This window comes from Eubalaena glacialis, chromosome 3 (genome assembly GCF_028564815.1).
Source record: "Eubalaena glacialis isolate mEubGla1 chromosome 3, mEubGla1.1.hap2.+ XY, whole genome shotgun sequence".
Taxonomy (NCBI): Eukaryota; Metazoa; Chordata; class Mammalia; order Artiodactyla; family Balaenidae; genus Eubalaena; species Eubalaena glacialis.
In genome coordinates this window covers 73,541,639-73,559,720 of record NC_083718.1, presented here as the reverse complement: position 1 = coordinate 73,559,720, position 18,082 = coordinate 73,541,639, and positions in this window count along the sequence as shown.

Below are 18,082 nucleotides of genomic sequence, written 5' to 3'. Positions count from 1 at the left end.
ATGAAAGAGTTTTAGTTAAGATATGTACATTGATTTTTAGATATAATGCTATTGTATACTTAATAGACTACTCTATAGTGTAAACATAACTTCTGTATGTTTGTGTGCACTGGGAAACCAAAAAATTCACTGTATTGCAGCGGTCTGGGACTAAATCTGCATTGTCTCTGAGGTATGCCTGTATTTTCTCACAATATACACACTAATTGCAAAGGTGAAAAATGGTGACTTTATGGTGAACAAACAAGGCAGCCTCACCTTGATTAGTGATCAAGTTTAATATCACCAGTGGAGGAACAGATCCATATCACAGGCATATGAATATGATACACTGAGAATAGTAACCGTCATTTCTACGGTGTCATGCCCACTTTGCATGGCCTGAGCCCTGTCACGAGGCCGCAGCTGAGAGACATTCTACAGAATGAGATGCCTGTAATTTTTAAGACTTTTGTGGTCATAAAAGATATAGAAAAATTAAGAAACTATTCCAGATTGTAGGACATGGTTATCCTGGATTATACCCTGGATTAGAAGGGAAAAGAAGACTTTTTATTAGGACAATCTGGTATCAATGCTGATTTCATTTGGAAAGTTGTATTGTGGTTGTGTAAGAAAGTGTCTTTGTTTTAGGCGAAATGTATATTAGAGTACTTAGGCATGATGTAGCATTATGTAACTTGTTCTCATATGGTTAAGATAAATAATAAAAATAATTTGTTTTCAGTGTATTGTCTCTCAACTCCAAATTCATATTTTATTGCCTGCTCTACAAAAGTGGATCTGGGCCGTTTAAGTTGTTCTGCCAGCTGGTAATAAGCTTTATCAGTAAAGGGAGCTGGAGATACTGGAGAGATACTGCAGGAAGAAGGGATTTTGTTTCCTGGGTCCATTGTGCTCAATTGGCAGGCTTTTGTAGAGCAGGTGGTTTCTCCAGTGCCTGGCTCCTACAGCGCAGAGCTTCGCTAGCACCCAGCTCTGTGGCCCAGACAGCTTCTCCAGGGCTCAGTTCCTGCAGCTTCTCCAGCAGTGCATGGTGGCCAAAAACACCCAGTGGCCAATAGCATCCACCTGTAATCACCTCCAGGGATATACCTTCCTGTGAACAGCATTCCCTGGCTCACTAGAGGATAGATTTCCAGCAAGTTCCACCAGCACAGCACCACAACTTCTCTGACATTCATGGGCACTTTACTTCAGCCCTAAGGGTAGTGGCTGCTGCTTATATCTGCTATTCCTATTGTTTAGAGTTCTCTTTACTTTTTATTAGTTCATTGCTCATTTCTACTATCTCCAGTTATAGTTAATAATTCTTTACATTAAACTTTCTCTCTTCAAGTTACTATGTAGCTCTCAATCCCGAACAGATCTTGAAGGATAACATATACTTTTGGATATATAGAGAGCAGTGTATATAGATAGAGCGTGGAGATGGTACTGGAGCAAACGTAGTAAAATGTAAACAATTGAGGAATGTAGAAAGACAATATGAAAGTTCTTTGTACTGTTCTTACAACTTTTAAAAACAATGTCTTAATTTAACTCCTGGTGTTCTGAAATTTAATGATGCTGTGCCTCATTACTATTTGAATGGCTTTTGGTATAAAATTAAACAAAATTAAAATTAGCATTTTTAATAAGATATCTGTTTTAATCAAATGGGTAACTTTGATACATGAAAATCTAATCTTATTTTCATATCATTTCAGTATTACCTGCTTCTATGTTGATTAAAAAAAAAACAGGTGTTTACTTTCCTTATAAATGGCCAGAATTCCCACTATGCTATGTCAGTCCCAGCATCTTTCATGGAATTAGAGGCTGAGCTCTTAAAGGAGACGTTTTACTACAGATGGATTGTTTGTGAGGGCAAAGGAGCTCATATACATGACATGTGGCTGGAACTCCAAATATAAGCTTCAAAAAGACTATTCTAGAAAATCCATTTTGATATAATACCTCTAGCCCACTCCACAGTGGGATCGTTATGAACCATTCAGAGTCAGGTCCCCAAAACATCCACCCCCAAAGTCTCTATTCCAATTACTTACATGTTTGTCTTTTCTACTAGGGTGGGGACTTCTTGAGACCAGCTGTTTCTTTCATCACTATGTCTCCAGAGCCTACACTGATGTCTCAGAAATAACAGACACTAAATAAATGTTTGCTGTTGAGTAAATAATTCCTACAAGAATCCTAAGAAACTTAATGTGGAAGTGCCTATAAAGAATCACCTTACCTATCTCATTCTCTCTTTTTTCTTTATTTTATTTTTATTTTTTATTGAAGTATAGTTGATTTACAATATTATTCTAGTTTCAGACGTAGAGCAGAGTGACAGTACTTTACAGATTATACTCTATTAAAAATCATTACAGGATAATGACTGTAATTCCCTGTGCTATACATTATATCTCTTTTACACATAGTAGTTTGTACCTCTTAATCCCATACCCTAATTTGCCTTCTCCCTTTCCCTCTCCCCTTTGGTAACCACTAGTTTGTTTTCTATATCTGTGAGTCTCCTTCTGTTTTTCATATATATTCATTTGTATTATTTGTTAGATTCCACATATAAGTGATACCATACAGTATTTGTCTTTGTCTGACTTATTTCACTAAGCATAATATTCTCTAGGTCAATTCACGTTGCTGCAAATGGCAGAATTTCATTCTTTTTATGGCTGAATAATATTCTACTGTGTATATATACCACATCTTCTTTATTCATTCATCTGCTGATAGGCATTTGGGTTGCTTCCATATCTTGGCTATTGTAAATAGTGCTACTATGAATATTAGGGTGCATGTATCTTTTCGAATAAGTGTTTTTTGTTTTTTGTTTTCTTTCCAGATATATACCCAGGAGTGGAATTGCTGGATCATATGTTAGTTTATTTTTAGGTTTTTGAGGAACCTTCATACAGTTTTCCATAGAGGTTGCAACAATTTACATTCCCACCATCAGTGTACAAGGGTTCCCTTTTCTCCATATTCTTTCCAACTTTTGTTATTGTAGACTTTTTGATGATAGCCATCTGACAGGTGTGAGGTGATATCTTGTTGTTTTGATCTGCATTTCTTTAATAATTAGCAATGTTGAGCATCTTTTCATGTGCCAGTTAGCCTTCTGTATGTTTTCTTTGGAAAAATGTCTATTCAGGTCTTCTGATATTCCTTGATTGGGTTGTTTAGGTTTTTTTCTTTTTATTATTGAGTAGTATGAATTGTTTATATAGTTTGGATATTAACCCCCTGTTCATAATATCATTTGCAAATATTTTCTCCCATTCTGTAAGTTGTCTTTTTGTTTTGTTTATGGATTCCTTTGCTGTGCAAAAGCTTTTAAGTTTAATTAGGTCCCATTTGTTTATTTTTGCTTTTATTTCTTTTGCCTTAGGATTCAGATCTAAAAACTTATTACTGCAATTTATGTCAAAGAGTGTTTCACCTGTGTTCTCTTGGAGGAGTTTTATATTTAAGTCTTACAGTCAGGTCTTACATTTAAATCTTTAATCCATTTTGAGTTTATTTTTGTATATCGTGTGAGGTAATGCTCTAATCTCATTGTGTTGCATTTAGCTATCCAGTTTTCCCAGCACCACTTGTTGAAGAGACTGTCTTTTCCCCACTGTTTATTCTTGCTTCCTTTGTCATAGATTAATTGACCATAGGTGTATGGGTTTATTTCTGGGCCCTCTATTCTGTTCAATTGATCTATGTGTCTGTTTTTGTGCCAAAACTATGCTGTTTTGATTACTATACCTTTGTAGCATAGTCTAAAGTGTAGAAGGGTGATACCTACAACTTTATTCTTGTTTTTCTCAAAATTTATTTGGCTATTCTGGGTCTTTTGTGGTTCCACCTAAATTTTTGGTTTATTTGTTCTAGTTCTGTGAAAAATGTCATTGGTATTTTGATAGAGATTTCATTAAATCTGCAGATTGCTTTGAGTAGTGTGACCATTTTAACAATATTAATTCTTCCAATCCAAGAGCACAGGATATCTTTCCATTTCTTTGAATTATCTTCAATTTCCTTCATCAATGTTTTGCAGTTTTCAGAGTATAGGTCTTTCACCTCCTTGGTTAGATTTACTCCTATATATTTTATTCTTTTTGATGCAACTCATTCTCTTTTAATACTTCCTTAGGACTTCCGTGGTGGCACAGTGGTTAAGAATCTGCCTGCCAATGCAGGAGACACAGGTTCAATCCCTGGTCTGGGAAGATCCCACATGCTGCGGAGCAACCAAGCCCGTGTGCAACAACTACTGAGCCTGTGCTCTAGAGCCCATGAGCCACAACTACTGAGCCTGCATACCACAACTACTGAAGCCTACGCACCTAGAGACCATGCTCTGCAACAAGAGAAGCCACCATAATGAGAAGCCCACACACTGCAACGAAGAGCAGCCCCTGCTTAATGCAACTAGAGAAAGCCTACGCACAGCAGCAAAGACCCAACGCAGACAAAAATAAATAAATAAATAAATAAATTTCCTTATTGGAAACAAAGTTTGGTTCCTTAGGGACATGACAATATTAATCATTTGAAAATTTAAATTTTGTAGCCATATCCAGATATACTGATTCAACTGTTTCTGTTCTTATTTTTTTCTTGCAGCTGGAGGGTTTTGATCACTCCACACAGCCTACTGAAATGACTACATTGTTGGGGATCTCATTCAGTTGTTTCAAAGAGTAGAAACATAGAGCAGACTGTTCCATAGAGAGATTTTCATCAGGTAGATATGGCCAGAGAGTATCAAAAGCTGGTAGACATATTCCTGCAGGCAGCAGCTCTGTTTTGTGTGGGCCGAATGCCTCTGGCTGTGTCTATTTTCCTTACCTTGCTGACAAAGGTATTTTGCTCCACTTTATGGAGTTTAGGTATCATACACTTAATAGCAGTTAGTGACGTCAGTGCTCCTCAGTATAGTAAATCTCTAGTGTGAGATAATCTTAACTAATGATCAGCATAAAGCAGAGAGAGGTCATTTTTTTTTAATGTTGCCATAAAGCCTGCGTTCACTATGATAGAGTTGGAAGGAGGCAATCCCATTAACCTTTGTATTGTATTGATAAAATTATATACCCTCCTGAATATCAAGGGTGGTACCTTTTAAACCATTCTCCAGTAAGGTCCTGAACTATCCCAGAGGCATAAGATTTGGCCTAATGCAACCTGAACTTGATCCCAATCTTGTCCTTTATCTAGGAATGTGACCTTGGGCAAGTCTTAACCTCTTAAAGGCTCAAAGTTTTCATTCATATTTTTTCTCCTTTCCAAATCCAGTATATGTGGGCTTACATGTGTTTTACACATTTTTTTACAATTATCCAGTATGACGTTAATATAAAGAAAAAAAGCATTTCTTAAAGCATTTCTAAAATGCTTTAAAAAACATTTCTTCCAAAAAGCATTCCATTATATTATTCTATATAAAGGAATAAAGCATTTCTATGTGTGAGGAAGTAGGTTTTTATGATCCACTATTTCCTACTTATCTCTTTCTTATTCAGTATATGAAGTGAATAAGAAATAGAATATGAAAACGCTTCAAAAATGTGAATTATTATTATCACTTTGCACACAACAAACTGAAGGGATTTCCCTAGAATTCTTCAAGTCATTGTGCATGGATGTTATAGGGCAAAATGAGAGGTAACGTGGGAGGGATAGAATTGCTCTCTTTGGCGATCTGTAGCCTAATTCAAGATGACGTGGAGTAATGGCAAAGAAGTTTTCCCAGGGCATACGAAGAGATTTAAAGGAAGTGGCAGCTTGGATCCCCCTGCAAGGTACACTGTAGATTGGGCAATGCCATTTCGCTGTCACCTAGGAAACAAGAGGTGGCTGCCCTGTTGACCTATACAAGGGTGCTATGGGTCAGGTAACATCCCCGGATCATAAGATATGGAAGAGCTTCTCAGTCTGAGTTCCCAGGCCCACCTCCAACCTAAATCTAAGAGAATATTCACATGGCACAAAGGATATTAAAGCAAAGTTATAGCTCAAAAACTTTAAAGGTTACAATGCCTACAGAAAAAAAAAAGTGAAAAGGAGAAATGAGGTCAATTAGCAGAAACCTTGCTACTTAAGTGGCATGCCTATAAATTGTCTCAAAGGTGGCCATGCATTTGAAATGTTTTCATGGTATAGGTTAATTCTTCCTCTTAGTAATTAAAGGGAATGGCGACAATAGTGCTGTATCCTAGGTCACATTCCCCACTACCAGAATTCATTAATTCTCTAAATTAATTAACATGGGGGTCATTTTAACTCTATTTAACCCATATTTTAAGACTCATTTCAAAGCCTTTCACGTTAGCGAAGTCTTCTCTGACTATTCCAGGTCTCAGTGACAACCTGCTTCTTTCTTATAGTTCTTATGATCTGAAACACACAATTTAGCATTTATTCTAAACTGCCTCTTATTATTTCTTCTCTCCCCAATTAGAGCATAAATTCTTTGAGGGTATGAATTCTGTTTTACACATCTTTTATTATCCTACCACAACCCCAAGCACAATTCTGAAAATAGTGCTTAATAAATACTTGTTGATTAATGAATACTTCCTGAATTGCCTTTAAGGCACCATTCACACTTTCTTTCACCTTAGGGTAAGGGCAATTTTTCTGCTTCAGGAAATATGCCAAGATCCTCTCCCTCTCTTTACCTTTTATTTTCTTTTTTAATATATAAAAGCAAATTTTGCAGAGAAGGGGGAATCTGACAATGCAGCAACATTCAAGAATGCCAATTTCTTTTCTCTAAGGACATGTTTTTCTCTGGCTTATTAAGAATGCAAGTAAATTTATAGAATTGTCATCAAGACACAGCAGTTACCTCAGTTACTGTTCAGTCCCAGCTTCCATACCCAGAGCAGAGATGTGAAGCTGCACTAGCCAAAGCATTTTCCTATGCTGAAAGAAGGAGGTTGCTCAAGTGTGCACAATGTCAATACCCCCTTCACAACTTGACATCATTCTTCAACCTCCTGGTCTTCCCATCTCTTACTCTGCAGCAAACACTGGAGGGAAAGAAAAAAACTAGGTAACTGATGGGGTTGTTTCTGCATGCTTTTAGCAGCAGCTGGCAAATTCCACTTAAGTAAGCCTCCTGGTTCTGCTAATTGATCACTGGATGTGTTCAGGTCATGTCTAAGGTCAAGAACTAAGATGTTTTACAGCTAAGGCCAAGAAGTGGGGAGCACAGACGATTCGCCAATCGGGAAGCCCAGGAATAAGTTCATAAGAAGAGAACAGAAGGAATAGCCCACATTGATACTAGCAAAGAGACTCTAATACAGTAAAATGTTTGACAAAATTAGAAGTGGCTACTATGACAAGGAACCTTTCTCTGGAATATAAGTTTTTAATTCACTTTACCTAGAAACTGACAAACTGGACAGACGTCAGAAAAACATACGTTCACAAGGCTAACAGACTTAATAGAGAGTATGGAGAGAAAAATGAGAGGGTAATTTCTGGTTTTACTGTAAGGGACTGCTTACAGGAATTAGGGTACAAAGAAGCAGAAAGTAGGGTTGTAGAACAACATATCTATGAGAGACAGAAGTGTGTCTACATTGATACTTTGATAGACCTCAAGATTCTACACTGTACTTCAACTTCCTTTGTAGAATATTTTGTGGATGACAGGAAAGTTTTTTAAAAAATGTTCCTCTTTCTTTAAGGACTTTAGAAAAGAGGGGGGAAAAAAGGTGGTGAATTAGAAACATCTCACATGTATATTTACACCTTCGTTTATCCATCAAAATTTCCCACAGAGGTAACAAGGTCAACTAAATTAGCATCTTGAGCATCCTCACAAACACTTCCTCTAAATAATTTAGCCACTGGCCATCAAGCAGGTGGAAGACTGGAGTCAGACCTTGGCAAGTATACAAAATCAAATGTGTCTTTTGTGCCACCTTTCAGATACAGAAGTCAGTACTAAACTCAGTTTATCCACCTTTGGACAAAGGCAAGATATCCACATCCAATCATGCATTTTCTTCTTCTAGCTAACATTATACCACTTTCCCCTTTTCTGCAGAAGAGAGACCACAGTTTTACTAGTTTTTTGGATGCTAGATACTATTATGACTCCAATGATAGGATGACTACAGATACTCTAAACCTTTCTAATGACCAGTGTTATTAACTGAAGTAACAAAGGAAGCATCTCATGCTGCAAGCTTGAGTGTTTGAGTGTTGCTCACTTGAGCTCTGTCTAGAACATGCAAAGCAAGATAAGGTCACAAAGATAGGAATGCCATTGCACAATAAGAGCATGGCAGTGAAGAGCTCTGGTAATTCTGGGATGTCATGACACAGGTAGTTCTGGTCACAACTCCAGTTTACATATGTTCTAGGGTCTCCCTTTCAGCAAGAAGAACACAACAGTAACATTTAAGATGAAGGTAAACACAGAGCTGACAGAGTTGGGTGAATTCAGTGTGGCATTGATTGATGACGTCGCAGTACACAGCCAGACAAGGGAGGACCATGTGGAGCATGTAAAACAAGGATTTGGGTAGTTTTTACAAACAAGCCTGACAGTGGGTCCAAGGCATGTCAGCCTGGCAACTGAGGTGACATATTTAGAACACAAAGAGGAGAAGCAAACAGCCACCACTGTTTGACGGTGGCCTGCTCTATTTCTCAATGGGCCATTTCATGAGGCGATGCTAAACAGAGATTACTGGACATTACTGACTAACTTCTAGACGTTTGTGATTACTCAGTTCAACTGCCCTTTTACTAACCCATGGAGAGTGTCCAATAAAGTGACAGGGCAGAAAAATTTAAATAGCTTTTCCTTAATCTTATAAGGTATGTTTCTGGAGTAATGGAACCAAAGAAGTACTTTACAGTGATATTATCCTACTTGCAGAAGTGCAGTATCCCAAACCCTCTTAGCTGGTAATTACCTGCTGTATACATTTCAGTCTCCAACAAGGAGAGGTCCAGGAGAATGAGGTTACACTCTAGACAAGCATCCTGTTTCCATCAATAGAACCCTGTGACAGAGCAGATGTGCTTTCTACTGTCTTACTGATAGGCTGTTTTTCATAAACAATCTAACTTTAGAGCCAGAATGGGGTCAGCAACCCAGCAGCCCAGAAATCATCTCCAGTTCAAATGAAATTAGCCAGTTCCATAAAGATTTTTCTGGCATAGTTTGTACTGCAAGTCTCTGCTCTCCTGGGGGGAAAGGATGACCTCACATCTTCTCATTATTCTTTCTTACCCTTAAGGTATTTCTTGTCATCTATTATCATATAAGTCCTGTGTTGTTAGTTACCCTTGATGTGCACATCTTATTGCCCCAACTACATTATACAGTCCTTAAGGGCAAAGCCTGATTCTTCCACTTCTTGGAACCTGCTATAGCATGCAGCCCATGCATGTAGTTTGTATCAATAAAGGTTTGTTCATTTATTGAGCCATGGACACCTGTGTTCAGTTCTTCTGTGAACCATTTGTCTTTATATATATATATTCTATTTTAGTGGGTCAAATAGTATTGCAAGTTGCTGTGACTGCCAGAATTTCTCCATTAGATGAAAGGCAGGCTAATGTACTAGTTAAGAGAATTCATGGGCTTTAGACAAAAAGGCACCTGAATTTAAATTTCAGTTCTGCCACTTCCTAGATATGTGATCTCAGCCTCTCTGAACCTCAGTCTGCTTACCCGTAAAATGCACATAACAAAAGTTATCTCATAGGATAATTGTGAGGCTTAAATCAAATAACTATGGTACAGTGCTTGACACACAGTAGACACTCAATAAATGGTAGTTAGTGTCATGTGGCTTTGTGGTAATTGCTTTTATTCTTACACCTTTTGCTCAAATATTATTCAAGCTAGTGGACCCACTGTTTTCATTATGTTCTTTTAGCACAGTATTGTCATACCTATAATTAAGCAACACTGATTTTATAGGGCTTGGTTTCCCTTTGTGCAAAAGGCAAATGAGATTAGTTACATAGACTTGTGTGGGGCAAAGGTGGTGTAAACAGGATACAAGTGGTGATTTGTGAATGGTTATGACACCTTGCCTCAGGCAAACCCTCAAAGCTGAATTTTCAGGCTTTTGGCTCAATGGAAAAACTATACTGCAAGTGACAAGTCAATTAAAACTCAGCCATCTCCAACAAAACCACCTCATGATATATATAATGCAAAGAAATAAAAGTGTGAAGCATAAAGCTTCATTTTGACTTTGTTCAACGTGCTTGGCCTACAATCTGGAAGTTTAATCTATGGCCTCAGTTCATGGGCTATTATTTCTGCCTGAAATGACTCTTTATCACTTTTGTAATTATGAAAAATTTATAACTCTGAGTACAACATATTTCTATTTAGTGAGAAAGCTAGACTGGTATCTAGACCTCAAGGTTGATATGTACCCATTTCTAAGATTTAAAAAGTCTTAATCGCTCACATCTAGGCAGAGCACGTTTTTATTTCCTGCTTCTCTAGCACTCTCAGATTACTAGGAGTCAAAGAAACAAGTACCTATTTATCTGATGAATTCCAAGATCATGTGGTCCATCCTCCAGTCTGCTGGTGAGCCTTCAGGCTAATGGCCTTGAAAAGATACCCAAGGAAAGAAGTTAGATCCCAGATGAAGAGGAATGACTTCTGGACTAGGAGGCAGAGAACTTGATTTCAGTTCCCTGCACTGTCCCTAATTATCAATAGTCCTTTAGAATGTCATCAGGCCTCTAAGTCTCAACTTTTTCTGTAAACGAGGAAGCAGGATGAGATGCTCGCTAAGGTCCCATGAGCTCTAAAATTCTATGGTTCAACAGCACTCTTCACATCACATTCCAACACCTTAAAAACGATCCTTCCATCTACTTCATTCACAGCCATCATCTGCCCTTATCCCAGGGTCCTTCTCAATGGGAAGTAGACAGCTATGCCATGGGGAAAACACATCTCTTTTCATGATCTTCCCTAACACCCTTTCCTATAACCTGACAGCCAGAAGTAACTGTATAGCTGTGTGTAGCAGTACCTGGAATCAACAGGACATACAGCTATGTGTGTGTTTCAGCACTGTTATAACTCTCAATGAAACTGAAACTATGCATTGGCCTCCTGTGTTTCAAATAGTGTTTTCTGGGGATTATGGTAAAGTTTATTTGAGTTTTGAGAAAGAGAGATCTGTTCAAGCTGCTTCCAGAAATAATTGGTTTGGGCTTTTTTTAATGCAAAGATTCAGAGACCTCATAGAAATCCAAGACCTTGCCATCCAACCTCATAGGAACCACAGTAGGAAACAAAATCGTTTAGGACACCAAAGGGCACATTCTCTGGCCCTACAGGGTCTCTGAACTCCCTGGTGCATCTTCTCTATATACATTTACCTTGTTCTTCCTTCTACCAACTGGTTTCTTCATCTTTACTCATAGTGTTTGCCGCCTCACGAGTTTGATTTAAATATCTTTTCCATTGGCTTTAGTTCTAATCCTCTTATCTCTCAATACCCCCATTCATCTTCTGACCCCACAATTGACTACCTTTTACTTTTGGTTTTCTAATTGCAAATGCTTGCAAGATAAATTGTATTGGACTGCCACATCTTTTTTAAAGCCAAGCCACACAGGAAATTCATGGCTGCCCAACCCTGGCTAGACAGTCCAGAATCTAGTGCCCTCTCTTGGACCCATTTAATTGGACAAGATTTTTAAAATAGTTACTACCTATCAGAACAACTGTGCATGAAGTAGTCTTCCTCAGATCAGGGTATAGGCAGGTATGCATTTGAATTTCACCAGACAGTTCTTATCTTGCATCAGCATTTTGCAAATACTCTGCAGGACTTTGCAGAGTAGACTTTTCTAAAAGGTAGCTAGCTCCCTGAGTCCAGAACCAAGGTTGTATACTTACTTTTTATATCCTTTCCTATGAAAGCAACAACAACAACAAAAGGCTGAACTGACATACAGTGTAACAGTCATTTCTTGGGTAACTTATGTATGTGATTGAGCAGACATCTACACAACTCATAGTTACAATTTACCTCTAGAATCATTTAGTTTACCATTCCTCTTTTATTATCTGAGAACAGGTCTTAATGATCTACCTCTGAGGATTATTTTTAAGGACACCTAACAAAATATTGTAAAGCTGCTTAATAAATGCTGCTACATATTGTATAGTGGCATTTTCATATTAATACCACAAATAATAGTTCTTTTAAGCATCTTACACCTCTTTTATTTTTTTATGTCCAGAGAGACTTGGTTGAGAAACTGACACCTACTTTCTGAGAAATGCGATATTTTTACACCACATTAGGGTTTTCATAAATCCTCAGCCACAACTCTATAATTTGTTTTATACCATCAACTCCCACATCATTCCTATATTATTATAAAATCCAAGTGACTACACTATAAATTTTAAGACATGGACTTTGAAACCCTCAACTTTCCTGTCATCAGGGCTTCAAGCATTTTAAGAAACCAATCAAGACTGGCAGGAAAGAGAGAGGAAAACAGAGGACAATTCAGGCATTTTTTTTTTTTCCTAGAAAAGGAAAAGGACATCTTTGCCAAAAGGCTGTATGAAAGGAAGACGGACAAATAGAGGGGAAATTTGTGTTTTAGTTCTGCAAATCCCCCCAAATATTTTAAGTCTTAGTTTAAATGTTAAAATTTAAAGTCTATGTAGTTTTAAAATATACACACTACTTTATATAAAATAGATAACCAACAAGGACCTACTGTATAGCACCAGGAACTATACTCAATATCTTATAATAAGCTATAATGGAAAAGAATCTAAAAAAGAATATATATATATATATCTGAATTACTTTCACTATACACCTGAAACTAACACAACTAACACAGCATTGTAAAATAACTATATATTTCAATAAAAACTAATTAATTAATTTTAAAAAGTAAAGTCTATATAATTTTATAAAGTGTTCTCAGGGAAATTTAAAATTTCCCAGGTAGACTCAGGAAAATCTTAAGAGATTTTCTGCCAAAATATCTGAAGTAGTAAAACCCTTCAGACTCCCTTGGATTGAAGAACCATTTGAGTACAAGAGTCTCCTCCAGCTCTCAGAATTTCTGGAAGGCTGTCTGGAGATGCCTGACGAAGGCACTACACCAGTCGTCATGGAGGGGCAACCAGGATTGGCTCAGCTGTCTTGAGGCTCTTCCAAGGAATCAAGATGGCCCAGCTTTTGTTTTATCCTGTTGTTGTTTTTTTTTAATATGAAGGATTTACAGAAAATCCTGATAGATAAAAATAAAATATAAAATATGTTATTAATTCTTTTGAGAAGAAAGAAAAAAAATTTCAAGATAACATCAGCTATTTTGCCTGTTAAAAGTGCCAGTGCTCTCAAGCAAGTTTTGAAGCCTCCACACAATCAACCCAATCTTCTAAACCTTCTCTGCTTACCATTACCCCATAATTTAATTCATGTTCAGAATTATCTCACTGAGAAATGTCCATATCCTCAGAAATCCAAGAAAGATGTAATTAGGCTTGTTATACTCTCTATATTATAGCATGGACACCTTTTATTACCATGTTATGAGTTCGATTTTATAAGCTCTCCAGAGACTTGAATTATCCTTGTCTGAACAGCCAGCTGCCTATAACATAAGCTGCTTACCCAGTAAAGAAAGTAGCCAGCTTTTCAACTCAATTTTTCTCATTTTATAAATAAGAAGACTATTTTATATATATATGTCTTTATTTTAAAAGAGATAACACTTGAACCAAGGAGGTAAAGACTTGTACACAGAAAACTACAAAACTGAAAGAAATTGAAGAAAACATAAATAAAGACAGATCCCCTGTGTTTATGAATAGGAAAACTTAATATTGCTAAATTGTTAATGCCACTCAAAGTGATTTGTAGATTAAATGTAATCTCTATCAAAATTCCAACAGCCTTTTTGCAGAAATGGAAAGGACAATTTCGAATTCATATGGAATTGCAAGGGGCTTCAAATTACTAAAACAATATTTAAAAAGAAAAACAAAGTTGGAGGATTCACATTTCTCAATTTCAAAATTTACTGTAAAGCTGCCATAAACAAGATAGTGTATAATAGCATAAAGACCGGTGGAATAGAATTTACAGTCCAGATATAAAGCCATACATCGATGGCAAACTGATTTTTTACAAGAGTGACAAATCCATTCAACAGGGAAAGAAGAATCTCTTCAGCAGATGTTGCTAAGACAACTGGGTTTCCACATGCCTAAGAATGAAGTTGGATTCCAATTTCACGTAATATACAAAAAATCGACACAAAATGGATCAATGACCTAAATATAAGAGCTAAAGCCATAAAATCCTTAAAAGAAAACATACGGATAAATCGTCATGACCTTGTATTTGACCATGGCTACTTAGATATTACACCACAAGCATGAGCAACAAAAGAAAAAAATAATAAATTGAGCTTCATCAAATTTAAAAACTTTTTGCATTAAAAGACACAAGAAAGTGAAAAGACAACTTACAGAATCAGAGAAAATATTTTCTAAATAATATATCTGATAAGGGTTTAATATTCAGAATATATAAAGTACTCCTACAACTCAACAGCAAAAAGACACAAGCATAATTTTTTAAAATGGGCAAAGAAAAAAAAAATGGGCAAAGGACTTGAATAGACATTTCTCCAAAGAAAATATAGAAATGGCCAATAAGCACATGAAAAAATGCTCAACATCATTAATCATTAGGAAAATGCAAATCAAAACCATAATGAAATACCATCTTCATACTTACTAGGATAGCTATAATAATTATTTTTTAAAATAACAAGTGTTGCTGAAGATATGGAGAAATTGGAATCCTTATACATTGCTGGTGGGGATATAAATTGTCACAGCTACTGTAAAAAATGATAGGTTCCTCAAAATGTTAAACACATAATTACCATGTGACTCAACAATTCTACTCCTAGGTATATAACTAGAAGAATTAAAGCAGGGAATCTAACAGATACTTATAAGCAAATATTTATTGCAGCATTATTCACAACAACTAAAATGTGGAAACAACCCAAGTGTCAAATCAGCATATGAATGGATACAGAAAATGTTTCACATACTTAAAATAGAATATTATTCAGGCATTAAAAGGAATGACGTTCTGACACAAGCTATAACATGAATGAACCTTGAAAACATTGTGCTGAGTGAAATAAACCAGACATAAAAGGACAAGTGGTATATGATTCCACTTACATGAAATATCTAAAATAGGCAAATTCATAGTAACAGGAAGTGGATCAAAAGTTACTAGACATTGTGGGGATGGGAGGCTGGTGAGTTAATGGTTACAGAGTTTCTGTTTGGGATGATAAAAGTTTTAAAGATATATGATCATGATAGTTGCACAGCATTGTGAATATAATTAGTACCACTGAAATGTGCACTTGAAAATGGTTAAAATGAAAAAAAATTATGTTATTTACATTTTACCTCAATGAAAAAGTGAAAAAAGAAGTTAATACTACTACAGATCCAGTTAACGAAGAAACTGAATGCCTCAGTATAATTTGGTTCCTTTTGAATTAGTCTTCAAAAGTTATCAATCTCTGTTTAATCTAACCTTGCTTTTTACAGAACGTTGAAAGGGTCACTTTTTACCACTCACCTAGAATTTTATATTATGTCAAAATCCCTTCTAACACTGTTCTAGGATTTCAGTCCAGATTGAAGTTAAGTGACCTCCTAGTAGCGTGTACTCAACTTTCAGCTGGTTTTTGTTTCCTCAAGTATTTGTATGCTGTTTTGATGTATGTCAGCCACCAACACGTCCCCACTCATTTAACAGAGTTAAATAAAATTATGGCCATCTATCCACTCTTTTTGACTTTTCTGCTCCTGTCTTTCCTATTTTTTCCAGTCACCAAAAGAAGTAAAAAGAACAAAATGAGTATGAAATAAGTTCCCTTGTCACTGGGACCGTCTGTGATTAACTGTTTGACAATCATAATGTTTCTCTCCTGTTTCACATCAGGCCTTGACATCTCCATTCCAGCAAGAATTGCAAGCTGTTAGATGGTACTTTAATTGGCTAGTAATTTAAATACATAAATACCCACTACGTTCATGCAGAGAAACTATGCTTCTTGTTACAGCATGTGTAAGTACCAAAAAGAAAATAAATAAATAACTCTACCATATAAATATTAAGTAATAGTTAAACACAACATAGTGAGGATATTAAGTAACATTTACTTTTTTATTATATATAGAATTTTTTAATATATAAAATAAAAAATATCATAAAGTATAAAGAAGGAAATTAAAATCCTCAAAAATCCTCACTACCCAGAAAGGAACAAGACTAATATTTAGGTATGTTTATTTACAGCTCTTTTCTGTACTCATACATACACACATAATTGGGATCAGAAAGGATTTTTATCTCATTATAAAAATCATTCATTATATAAAATTTGTAAAATATAATAAAGGATGACAAAATTATTTTTATTATTATCATTCAGATGTAATAATTGTTACATTTTTGCTATGTATACTTCCTGATTTTTTCTGTCTATTAATAAAGTTTTGACTATAGAACACATAAATGTTAATTATCTAAATTTTAAAAATATAGAATCTTATTAAGAAAGTGTATCACTGGTGTATATACTTCTTGAAATATAGACATAGCTGCAACAATATTATTTTAAAGAGAGTCTAATAAACTCAAAATGGATTAAAGAGCAAAATGTAAGGCCAGACACTATAAAACTCTTAGAGGAAAACATAGACAGAACACTCTTTGACACAAATCACAGCAAGATCCTTTTTGACCCACCTCCTAGAGAAATGGAAATAAAAACACAAATAAACAAATGGGACCTAATGACACTTAAAAGCTTTTGCACAGCAAAGGAAACCATAAACAAGATGAAAAGACAACCCTCAGAATGAGAGAAAATATTTGCAAATGAAGCAACTGACAAAGGATTAATCTCCAAAATTTACAAGCAGCTCATGCAGCTCAATATCAAAAAAACAAACAACCCAGTCCAAAAATGGGCAGAAGACCTAAACAGACATTTCTCCAAAGAAGATATACAGATTGGCAACAAACACATGAAAGGACGCTCAACATCACTAATCATTAGAGAAATGCAAATCAAAACCACAATGAGGTATCACCTCACACCAGTCAGAATGGCCATCATCAAAAAAATCTATGAACAATAAATGCTGGAGAGGGTGTGGAGGAAAGGGAACCCTCTTGCACTGTTGGTGGGAATGTAAATTGATACAGCCACTATGGAGAACAGTATGGAGGTTCCTTAAAAAACTAAAAATAGAACTACCATACAACCCAACAATCCCACTACTGGGCACATACCTTTAGAAAACCATAATTCAAAAAGAATCATGTACCACAATGTTCATTGCAGCTTTATTTACAATAGCCAGGACATGGAAGCAACCTAAGTGTCCATCGACAGATGAATGGATAAAGAAGATGTGGCAATATGTACAATGGAATATTACTCAGCCATAAAAAGAAATGAAATTGAGTTATTTGTAGTGAGGTGGATGGACATGGAGTCTGTCATACAGAGTGAAGTAAGTCAGAAAGAGAAAAACAAATACCGTATGCTAACACATAGATATGGAATCTAAAAAAAAAAAAAAAAAAAAAATTGTTCTGAAAAACCTAGGGGCAGGACAGGAATAAAGACACAGATGTAGAGAATGGCTTGAGGACACGGGGAAGGGGAAGGGTAAACTTGGACGAAGTGAGAGTGGCATGGACATATATACACTACCAAATGTAAAATAGATAGCTAGTGGAAAGCAGCCGCATAGCACAGGGAGATCAGCTCGGTGCTTTGTGATCACCTAGAGGGGTGGGGTAGGGAGGGTGGGAGGGAGACGCAAGAAGGAGGAGATATAGGGATATATGTATATGTATAGCTGATTCACTCTTTTATAAAGCAGAAACTAACACACCATTGTGAAGCAATTATACTCCAATAAAGATGAAAAGGAAAAAAAAGAGATTCTACACAAGTCACTTAGCAATAGAAG